This window comes from Mastomys coucha, unplaced genomic scaffold (assembly GCF_008632895.1).
Source record: "Mastomys coucha isolate ucsf_1 unplaced genomic scaffold, UCSF_Mcou_1 pScaffold3, whole genome shotgun sequence".
Taxonomy (NCBI): Eukaryota; Metazoa; Chordata; class Mammalia; order Rodentia; family Muridae; genus Mastomys; species Mastomys coucha.
The window spans coordinates 21,212,694-21,224,367 of record NW_022196909.1 but is presented as its reverse complement, the minus strand read 5'-3'; the positions used below and the strand labels follow the sequence as shown (position 1 = coordinate 21,224,367).

The following is an 11,674-nucleotide window of genomic DNA, read 5'->3' as shown; positions in this document are numbered from 1 at the left end:
AAACAATAAAAATGAAGAACATGGTGGTTTGAATATGTTGTCCCAGGGAAAGCAGCACTATGAGGAGGTGTGGCCTTGTTGGAATGGGTGTGGTCTTGTTGGAGAAAGTTCATCACTTCTGGGGGTGGGCTTTGAGGTCCTCTGTTCAAGGTCTTCTCAGTGCAGAAAAAACACTCTTTTCTTGGTTGCTTGTAGATGACAGTCTCCTTTCTGGCTGCCTTAGGATCAAGATGTAGAACTCTTGGCTCCTCCAGCACCAAATCTGCCTGCACGATGCCATTCATATTTCCCATGATGATGATAATGGTCTGAACCTCTAAAACTGTAAGCCAGTCCCAACTAAATGTTTGCCTTTCTAAGAGTTGTCTTGATCATGGTGTCCCTTCATAGCAATGGAAACCCTAACTAAAACAAAGAGTGAGACTTTTCATGTTCTGTTTGAGAAGGGCACTGGTTGTAGTGCACCATCATGCAATATTTGCACAGAACTCTGATTTATCATCTGAACCAAGCTCTTTGATGTCACTAATTTCACAACAACTTATGATGATCACATTATAAGTAATTGGCAATATATTGATCTCTACACTGTAAATTGAAACTATGTATGACGTATCATAAAAAATGTAGAAATATGATGGGTCAAAATCAGTAAAATTAAGAAAAATGTTGACATTTTATTCTAAGGACATAATAGAAGATATTTAATTTGACCGCAACATTTAAATAGTCAAAATATTCATAATTCACTTAACTTATACAATAACCTTCTTAAAGGAAAATTTTAATTTCATGATTATTTTTAGAGGAGTTAAATAAGTTTGGCTGTAATGTAAAAGAGTTGTTTGTGTTATATATTAAGGCCTGCACTGGAGACCAAGTTGACTGACTCCTCTGCAGGAGCCAGTGATACATTCCATCCATCTTTTCTTCAGTTATCCAATAAATTACTATGGATAAAATCCTACCATAAAAATAATGGGTTTAATGTGCTTATTGTCTAGTGTTTCTAATTTGAAAAGGAAGCATACTTGTTATTTAACATGTAGCCATGATCAAGACCTTGGCAACTTTCCTCAAAGGTGAGGAAGAACTATTCAATGTGCTACCTTAATAAAAACTAAGGATGTTTCATAAAGGTAAATATATAACCTAACAGAGGGAGAACAAAAGAGGAAGAGGGAGAGGACGGAGGCAGGAAAAGATGGTCTGAAAAGAATGGTAAAGACATGATTACCTATTTTGGCTCTTACCCTTCATTATAATTGTTGTCATCTTCATTCTTTTTCATGTTTCTACTAATTCAGTACAGTCATAACAGGAATCAGCTGCTTACACCACATTTATAGAGTGCTTTAATAGGATATATAGCCTGAAGTTTAAATAAAGATTACGTTTGCCTCTGGCTTCTTTACTCCTAAGGCAGGATCCCCTGGTTTTCACAACACCACTTCCTGAATTTATTTATGTCTTGTTTTCCTTATTTACATAACTTCTAGATGTAGCATGTTCCAGGCATTGCATTGCTGGAAATGATCCCCTTTTCCCAGATAGTGTCTTTTTCCATTATTTCAGGCAATCTCATGATGTTAGAAGCTCTTACCTCTTCAGTCTTACGCCAAATCTCCCCATTCTTCAAGTGTCCATTTCCCCCCTCTCTGCTTGATTTCCCATCTGATGTCTTTGCATTAATTCCAAACACACAGGAAAGCTCTCATTCACTCTCCTGTCAGCTCTGGAGATGACATAAGTGAATTGTACTGACAGATATCTTACTCTTAGGCTTACCATTGTGCTTAGGCAGATGGGAATCGTGGAAATAAAGGAGGAAAATGAAAGAGCTCAGGGTGTTTTCCCTGAGATCCCCATCCTTCTACTTTAAATTTCGGTTCTACAGAATTATCTCCTTGTAGATTTAAACCACTAGGTCTCTTTCTGTTCCAGTCCACTAATTATAAGTGTGGTACTTGTTATTACATTAATATTCCAACCCAAATATGCCCCGGCAATGAAAACACAGCTGAGTTAATATGAATATAAACTGTGTACCTAGATTGGGCAGATCGACTACTACACTACCATCTTCTGCATCTATGAGATCCCTTATAACTTGTGGTTTCTCCAGGCCACATGCTTCTGCTCCATTTACCTTTCACCTCCTCCTCTGTCATTCCCCCTCTTTCCCCTCCTCTCTCTCTCTCTCTCTCTCTCTCTCTCTCTCTCTCTCTCTCTCTCTCAACTTTCAACTCCACCTTCTCTTTTTCCACCCAGCCCAATCACCAGTTCTAGCATTTATTTTACAAATTAAGGTGGGAAGAAGGTTTTAAGGAAATCACCTGAGTGCTGACTCATTCCTTGCTCACAACCCCTCTCAGGAGAACGGAATTAGCATCAAATTACAAATACCCCCAGAGCTATCCACAAAAACTTGTCATGGCTATGAATAATTTGAAAGGACCATGTGACCTTTTTCCTGCAGTTTTACATCCTGTTCACACCTTTGAGTGTGTGAATACTCAAAGTTTTATGAACATCTTATGTTTCAGATGACTATATCACTTGTTTGTCCAGATCCTGATAATGGCTCTCACCACCTCACTGTCTCATTTAATTTACTTCCCAATAACCTAGGAATAGGAATAGGAATAGGAGTAATTTTCCAGTACAACTTTCACTATTGTATCATACATCTTGATCTGACTTTTTGAACTTACCAAGCTTACACTTTCTCAAACTCTACCACTGCTCCCATTTTTAATTAAGTAAAGTACAAAAATTCAGTGTAGTATGCAACCACTCTGAAATAACATCTTTCTAAATATATTTCCCACCTCCTACCATATTTCTCAAATAGGCCTTGGACTCCAGTTGCAATCAACTACACAATACAGACTGATTTCCCCCAGCAGAGCTTTGTTCTAGTCCTTCCTTCAAAAGTCAAATCCTGTCCCTCTTTCCACCTACTGCCCAAAGTGATAAAAATATGATCATACATATTATGTGAATTTGCTCTCTTAGGCTTTTGACCCTAGGTTGTAGTATAACACATAGAAATTACATGTTTGCCCAGCTATTATATCAATGTTTAGAGTTTTGTATTATTGACCCCTAAAAGGGGGGATGACTTATTTAATCATTGCAAATCATGGGGAGCAAAGGACACACAGAAATGTAATGTCTACGTTTTATTCAACACATCACTTTGGAAGTTAGAAGAGTTTTGTCATAAAGACCAAGCTAAATGTTAAATTCCAAAATGCTAACGAAGGACTCAAGATGGCAAATAGTATCTTCTGACTTATGTGTTATGTGTTAGGTCACTGCTTCACAGAAGCCAGAACAAAGCAGGAATAGAGCTCCTAGATTTTACTTTAAATAGTAGTAACATATACATATAAGATCCAACAAGTTACCCTTTATCTTTCATGTTACACATTCTGTCCTAAGTCAAGCAATTAATGACTTATTTTATATAACAAAATACAGAATATAGAGAACTTTAGAGATTGAATAGGAACCTGCCTATTGTTTAATTCACCAGTTCAGTCAGTGATCATTAAATAAGAAATTGAAGAGTACCCAATATGCCCAGTATACAGAATCAACAAATAATACATAGCTGAATCATTAAAAATAACTCTAGGTAACTTACATTATAGTTGAGACAAAGTTTCAATTCCTTCCCTTGGAAATTAAGATGCTAGTTGTTGCTCCCAGCGATTGTGTTACCTGTTGATTCTAAACTAAGTTTGTGTGGTGTTTTCCTTCCCGCAGTGACTCAACTGGGTTCCAGAGAGAAAGGGACTTTCAGCCAGATCCAGCTGGGACACAGACATCATCAGAGACTACCCTTGCTCCCTTCAAAGATATCTCAATGCCCATAGTCAGCAGGAGGAAGTTATGAAGAGTTGTTGTCCCAGTTCCCTGGACTTGGGGGCTGGAGCCTATATTTGTCTCGGCAGACTTTCACCTGCCTGACAGACCCCATCCAGAGATCACCTGTCTTTGAGCTGCTAAACTGTGGACTCGCTGAAAGCTAATGTTAACCAGTTCAGTCAATGCGATTGCTCCCTGTCTTTCACCTGGATCAGCTAATCAGACGATTTTGATAAATACCCTATTGCCCAGCCTTTCACTAGCATTTCAGCCTTCCTGGGAACCTTTGCAGAATTCTGGGTCAAAAGGAACTCACCTCCTAAGACTCTGAAAATAACTCCATGCCTCTTGTCAGGTTTTGTAACAACTTTTGTATCCTTGTCTCATGTACTGAGGATTGGGCAAGTGAATGTTTCTATGTCTGGATATTTGTTTAATGTAACTCATGAAAACTTCACTGTTAGTAATCGTATGGGTCCAGATTCAATGAAACTTTCTGTGATGGTAATTTGATTGATTGTATATCTGGCATTGTACAAGGAATTTCTGTTATAGTATTTTATCACCCTTCATTTGTTTTGCTTCCAGTTAATAGTTCAGAACCTTGGTATTCAGACAGAGGCTTACATGTGTTAAATGAATTTTTAAAAAGGTTTGAATAGACCTAATGATTTGTCTAAAAGATGCTAAATCCCTGAAATTCAATGCTGCAAAGGCTGCCTTTGAATGGTTAGAGCAATGCCTTCCTGGTCTTCATGTACTCATTTGGCCTTTTCAGTACTTGCCTTGCATACTCTAATAGTTATAGGATGATACCTATTGCCCCTTGTGGTTAAGTGTGCCCTTCATTCCTTTTTGAACATCCATGCAGATTTCCATCATATGCAGCTCAAAACTGTAACCTAATAAGTTACATACTCCATCGCAAAGGCTGGTAGTCAAAGAGAGTAAGATTCTTCCATAGGTTGATTAACCTAAGGGACTTCATGAATGCTACGATTCATGGGAGATACTGAATCTTTTAAATTCAGACCCTATTTTTAGAGAACCTGATCTAAGTTTGACCTCAGGTAAACTATCTGGATGGTACTTAGCATTAATTTCCAAGTTGCCCCACAACAAAACCCAAGCCTAGCTCCAGTCTCTAGGCTAATCCCCAACAAGACCAGAATCTCCAGTTTATACACCCAACAAGAACAGCATCTCCAGGTTATTCTCCCAACCCCAGGTTACAAGCCCACACCTTGCCTAATGACCACCAATGCAGAGGAGAGCAAAAGTTAAATTTATGATATGACTCCCTGCCAGTTATGTTGGAGGCCGCAGTATCTTTCAAATTAGATGCTGACACATACACTCCCTGCTTGCTGCTTACTATAAAAGCCAAGCGCCATAGACATTTGGGGCTCCCCAAATGTCCACCACCAAAACTGTCCTTCATGATGGTGGTGCATGAGTGGGAGGGAGGTTAGCTAGCACAAAGACCATGGTGTGAGTTAAAAAAAAAAAAAGACCACCAATGAAGCAAGTTAAAGACACACCTCTGCAAGCATAATGATATCCTGTGTTCAAGTTCTGGAAGAATCAACATATTTAACGGTTGACACTATCCAAAGTAATTACAGATTCAATGTACTTCCTATCAAAACACTAATGGTGTTATTCACAGAATATGAAAGCAACAATATCCTAAAATGTGTATAGAAAAGAAAAAAAGGGAGAAAAAGGAAGTTCACTAGCTACTAATTATAGCAATCTTTCCAAAAAGAATGAAGAATACATAATCCTACACACACACACCCACACACACATATATATATATATGAATATTGAGACATATGGAATAATGCCTCCTTCCTTTGCTCCTTTTGGAAAAAATACATCAAAGTTGCAACAAAACATGAAATAGGTAAAACAAACAAATACAGATACATAGACAAAAGGAATTGAATAGAGCAACTAAAAGCACATCTACAGTTCTATAATCAGCTGATTTAGATGAAGATGCTAAGTATACAGACTGTATGATTATTTTTAAAAATGTGGGTAGGGAAAGGGTTCACACAGACAACAAAACCAGTCTCCTATTTCTTACCAGTTATAAAAAGAACTCAAAATATATTAACAATGTTTAAAACCAGGAAGTAAAAGAAAATAGAGGAAGTGTCAGGACACTAGAAGAGATGAAGTTTTTTATTAACAAGAAACCTGAAGCTTCCCAAAGACAACTGAAAATACCCAAAGCTTAATCAAACTAAAAGGCATCTCTTCAGGAAATTAGTGACTGATAAAGAAACAACTCACAGGGAATGAAAACGTATTTGTAAACTCCTCATTTTGTAATGCTGGTAAACATTACCTGGTAAAGAATACATAACAAATCCCCAAACTCAACCCACAATAATAATAACAATAAAGTCTGGTTGGAAATAGAACAAAGACCTAAGGAGACATTTCTCAAAGAGAAAACACCATAATAGCCAATGGGCATATATGAAAATGTGTAACATCACTAGTCACAGGAAACACACAGCAAGACCACAAGGAGCTAACACCTTGCCTCAGTAAGTGTCGCTATTAATAAAAAGATAAAAACTGGCAAGTATGTAGAAAGGAAACTCTGGCACCCTATTCTTAGGAATGTAAATTACTACAATGATTATGGAAACAGACTAAAGGCTCTTCCAAGTGTTAGAAATAGAACTACCATGCGATCCAGGAATCCTTCTACTGCTTACACACCAAGGAACTTGAAATAAGTATATCAAATTGTTGTTTGCCTTCTCATACTCATTGTAACACAACTGAAAATGGAAAGAAAATCAAAACAGCTCAAAGGTCTGTCAGCTACCCAATGGATAAAAAAATGTGGTACATAGATGAAATAGAATACCATTTAATCTTTAAAAAGAATGGAGCCATGCCACGTAGGGCAATATAGATGGAACTGGAGATTGCTTTAAGTGAAAAGCCAGATAAAACTTTATCCTGGCATCTCAGAGGCTATCGCCTACTTTAAGATGAAACTGAATATCTACTTCCCAGCCACTAGTTGTCAGAAATTATTTCAAGTGCCTGATATATGAAAACTATCACACTTTGTAGGAGACGTTCATAATCCCAGAAGTAGCTGCTTATGTTCTGGGTGAAATGTCCAAATCAGTGCTAGGAACAGCAAGGTTTTCCTGTGACCCAAAGGAGGGAGTGACTCCTATTGAGTAAGAGTCATTTTTGTTCTAGATCAAGGGGAACTGATGAGAGGAAGCACAAGTCAGTTCCCTGATACACTGTGGATGCCAATTGAGTATTCTCAACTTTGTTATTGTAAGAGAAAAAGGCACACAGACAGATTGGAGACATTCCTATTCCTGGACTGATTACACACACACACACACACACACACACACACACACACACACACAGCATCTTGGTGGTTGGGGTTTAAAAGAAGTAGCAGAATCTGAAAACTTTTCAATCTATCTAAAGAAGATAATATCTGCCAATATGTAAGAAGAAACCCTTCTAATAAAGAAAGTAAGCAGTCCAGGATCAAGGCAAAAAAAGGATTCACCATCTTGTCCCTACGGATGTTCTCCTGTTAACGTTTTGTCCTTTACTGTCTATTTTAATGGTAAGTGTGGGCAAAACCTGGAGTCTGCACATAGCCCCTGAGGCCCTGCTGTTAAGTTAATTCTGGATGATAGTAAAGATGACAAGAACCAATAGCTGGGGAGAAGAGAAATAGGTGGGGTTGAGTTTGGGTGGGCTTAGAGGAAGGAGGAGAGGGGAGGAGAGAGGCAGCCTTGAAATAGAAGATCATGAAGGAGGGAGAGAGCTACCATGGGATAAGAATCAGCCCAGATGAAGCAAAGTAAATAATGATGATTCAGGGTTATCACTGGGAAAGCAGATTATAACAACATGGAGGAGTAGGGAGATGCCCAGCTATTGTTCCATATATTTTAAATATGCTCAGCCTAAGGCATATTTAAAAATATAAAGGCTGTGCGTGTGCTTTATCTGGTCTAATGCAGGTAGAAATCCCATGCTGAGAATTTTTAATACCATTTACTACATCCTACAATACAAATACTGACACATTACTAAGAAGAATAAGGAAACACACTATGCAAAATAGGGTGGAGGCTTTGCAATATATAAACATTTGGCCAAGAGAATGAAGATAGAAAAAGCAAAACACGAGGAAGAGATGCAATCTGTCCTTGCTGAGTCTGAGTCCAGTCAAAAATCAGTCTTTAAGAGCATCAAATAAATGATCAGACCTTACCGGGGGAACGAGTACAGAAAGACACATACCAGGTTATGTCATTCATGTGTGAACACTAAAGAGTTGACCTCCAGGAATTTGAGACTAGAATGATGGTTACCCAAGGCTAGGGAGAATAAGTGTTAGCATCGGAAAAAGGTTGTTCAATAGGTAAGTACTTATAGTTGATTAGAAGCCTGGTAGGGTGATTACCGATAGCAGGAATTCAAAAGCTTGGAAGAAAAGTCTGTTTTCACCACAAAGAAAGGATCATGTTTGAGGTATTGGGTGTGTTAAACCTGAATTAGACTAAGAAAACTGTGGCACGTATGTGGTAAACAGTGGCAAAAGCACATGCATTTATGTTTTGTGTATCAGCTTTCCTTATGTATCGAGAGGTCCTCAGACCTTTATAGAATCCCCCTAAATAATACAATACATCCAAAAACATCAATTTTCAGGTGAGAATTTTTTTTTCCTTTTTGCCACCCTGAAAATTTCTGCTGAGCAATTGTTTTCTTATATTTTTGGTTGTGAGCCTAGCCTTTAACGGCTGAGCCATCTCTCCAGCCCAAGCAATTGTTTTCTTAAGAACACAATCTGAATCCCTCTCTACTGTCCCACTTAGCTCTTTTGATCACTTTAGTAATGTTTTCTAGAAAGTGAGAATGTAATATATTCTATGTGACTCTAGAAAGTCTTTTTTAAGAACATTCTCAGCAACAAGAAAAAAATCAGGATATATATATATATATATATATATATAGTCATATATATATATTTGTGGTCTAAGGCAGGTAGAAATATATATATCGAAAACATCAAAGATAGTCACTTTAGATTTTATGTCACTTTGAATGGAGAGTCTGATGCTCCAGAAGGATCTAAATCAAACAAGAAATGGCTAACTGCTTTCTGTCTCTCCCCTCCCTGCAAATGTTCATGAAACTATGTATTTGGTGCCTTGTCCAATCAATTGTCTGGTTCTGAACCTTTAGTCTAGAAGACCAATGTGATCTTTGTTTAGAAATACCAAATTCTTCAACGTGGACCAGCTTCCAGTTATGTGTTCTGCTTCACAGAGAAGGAATACAAAGCTTGCCTGTGCGACGTACAGATCCAGAAAATCTTAATTGAATGCCTGGCACAGTGAGACCCCAGAGAGGCTTCTCCTTCAGCTAAATGACCTTCAGTGACTCCAGCCGCCTGAGGCCAGACCTGAAACAGCATATGATTCTATTTGCGCCCAGCTACTGAGAATAGCTCACTGGAACCTTCAGTTTTTATCTAACCTGGAGAGTAATCACCACTGTCCGCAGTGTTACAATGACACCGAAAGCAGGTATTTAGTTTTCTCCTGCTGAGTTCAAAATGTCTGAAGTGAAAAGAGAGGCAAGATGTGCAAAGATAACTGCAAGACATGAAGTGGGAGATTATTTTTAAACTAATTATTGGATGAGAAAAAAAAGAAGACAGCACCATCTCTAAATGCTGGGAGTGAGAACAAAATCAAAAGGCAAACTAACATCTACTAGATATAACCACAAATACAGCAGAGAAAAATAAGCCAGTGAAATGAAGCGCACCAGAGAGTATGCCAACCGAGAGAGGAGCAGAGGCTTGGCTGACATTTCTGTCTAGTGTGTGAGCCTCCCCAAATCCCTTCTCCTGTGTGTTTTCATCTAACACTTGCCTCAGAGGACCAATTCTACAACATGCTGTAAAAAACAAGAAAGGAGAAAAGAGTGAATGGCCAGAGCTAGTGATAATAAGCGCATAGACACTGGGAGCATTTGGAGATAGCATATTCTTCCAGGACAGAACTCATTTCTAAAGGTATAAATCCATCATTTTCATCATCCTATTGGAAGAAAGGAAATGTTGAAAGCTGAATATTGGCTATTGGTCTTTCAGCAGAGATATCTGTTCTTTACCTTTAGTTCCTGAAAGAATGGCTTAATTAAGAAAGAAACAAAAACAGGAAGTTGCTGTCATTAGTGACAGAAATCATGCCTTAATTGCACATAGCTATGATTGCAAAATAAATTTAAAGTACGCCTCTGAATACAAAGTCAAGGTGATGGTGCCTTGCTGGTATTTGACATCAGAGTGGTCTGGATTCATGGTCTCTGACTTTGCCTGAAATTCCTACCTCTATCCTCAGAAATCATTTCATATGTGAGAACATAGTATTTACTGATGAATTTAGCCACCACAGGATCCATATATCTAGGTCTTAGGACCTGTGCTTACAGTATGGTCTTATTTGTATGTAGATCTAATGTATATATAACTATTTAACATGAAGGCTACTAAAGTTGGAAAACCATTCACCCAGTATGATTGAGATCCTTGACAAAGGTATACTTCAATACTGCCAACCATATTTAAAAAAATATTGGAAAAGGTATTGCAACCTAGATCTTATCTTATCTTTCCCTGGTATGCTTTGCAGGACTGCTACCAATCAACACATTCATTGTGTAAACAGTAGATCCAGACTGTGAGTCTATACACTTTGCAGTACTGGGAACTAACAGCATGGGACTGTATGTGTTGGGTAGATTGATAACTCACAGTTTTGCATACGGCCCTTCTCACTTATGGGAACCAAGATGATTAGTCTCACTATTTCATCAAACCTTGTAGATTACAAATTGTTCAATGACAAAACAATCTAAGACCAAATTCACTATTATATTGGTACACTATTAAGAAATACAGTTTTGGAAAGTTGTGAAGTACTCCAAAATCGTGCAAAAATAACCATGAAAGTTACTTAATCTGGAACTTCTGAGTCTTACCATGACAGAGGTACACCATTACCATGGAAAATAGAACCTGGAATACAACGTGTCCACTTTATGGTTAAACCCGAGAATCATGTGGGCTGTAATCATAATCCTAAAACACAGCACAACACAGCAAAGAACATTCCCTTCAGGCTATTGACCAGAAGCCTCAACAAAGAAGAAATTTACGTACTGCTGCCTTAACAGCCCCTTAATAAATATTGTCTCCTAAATATGAATGTTATTAGCACCCCATTCAGGAGAAAGCTAAATCTCATTAGTTGCCTGCTTCAAATGTTTTGCTTCAAGACAACTTAGTAAATGAAAAACTGAGAAGATAGGATGTGTGTGTTATTAAATTGATAAGAACAGGTACTATGCTTCATCTTAGCCAAAAGGCCAAGAAGCAATGGCATGTGGATTCTGTACCATGCCATCACTGTTAGCCTTATAGAACTGCATAAACTATAGACTATTTAATTCCTTTAGTCTTGCTTGTTGATATAGCATATACAATTTACATTTTAAGGGTACAATTCTCTTATCAGTGTTATCTATCCTTAAAATGTGTACAATTGTATAACCTTCATCCAAAAGAAGCAAAACAAATCTATGCCCTATCCCCATGAAGTCTATTCATGCTTCTGTTTGATTTCTCCTTCTGCTCCTGTTACCAGACAACACTGATTTGATTCTGCTCTGGTGTGTTCCATTTTTAATGAGTCTTATAAATCAATCA

The 11,674-nt window shown here is 37.9% G+C and overlaps 1 non-coding gene across 1 annotated transcript; it reads right to left on the bottom strand.

Annotated features, from left to right (window-relative positions):
• Nucleotides 1-11,153: 11,153 nt before the first annotated feature.
• On the bottom strand, nucleotides 11,154-11,346 carry LOC116075610. Its single transcript, XR_004112643.1, has one exon. It is a non-coding gene; the product is annotated as a U2 spliceosomal RNA (small nuclear RNA).
• Nucleotides 11,347-11,674: the final 328 nt, after the last annotated feature.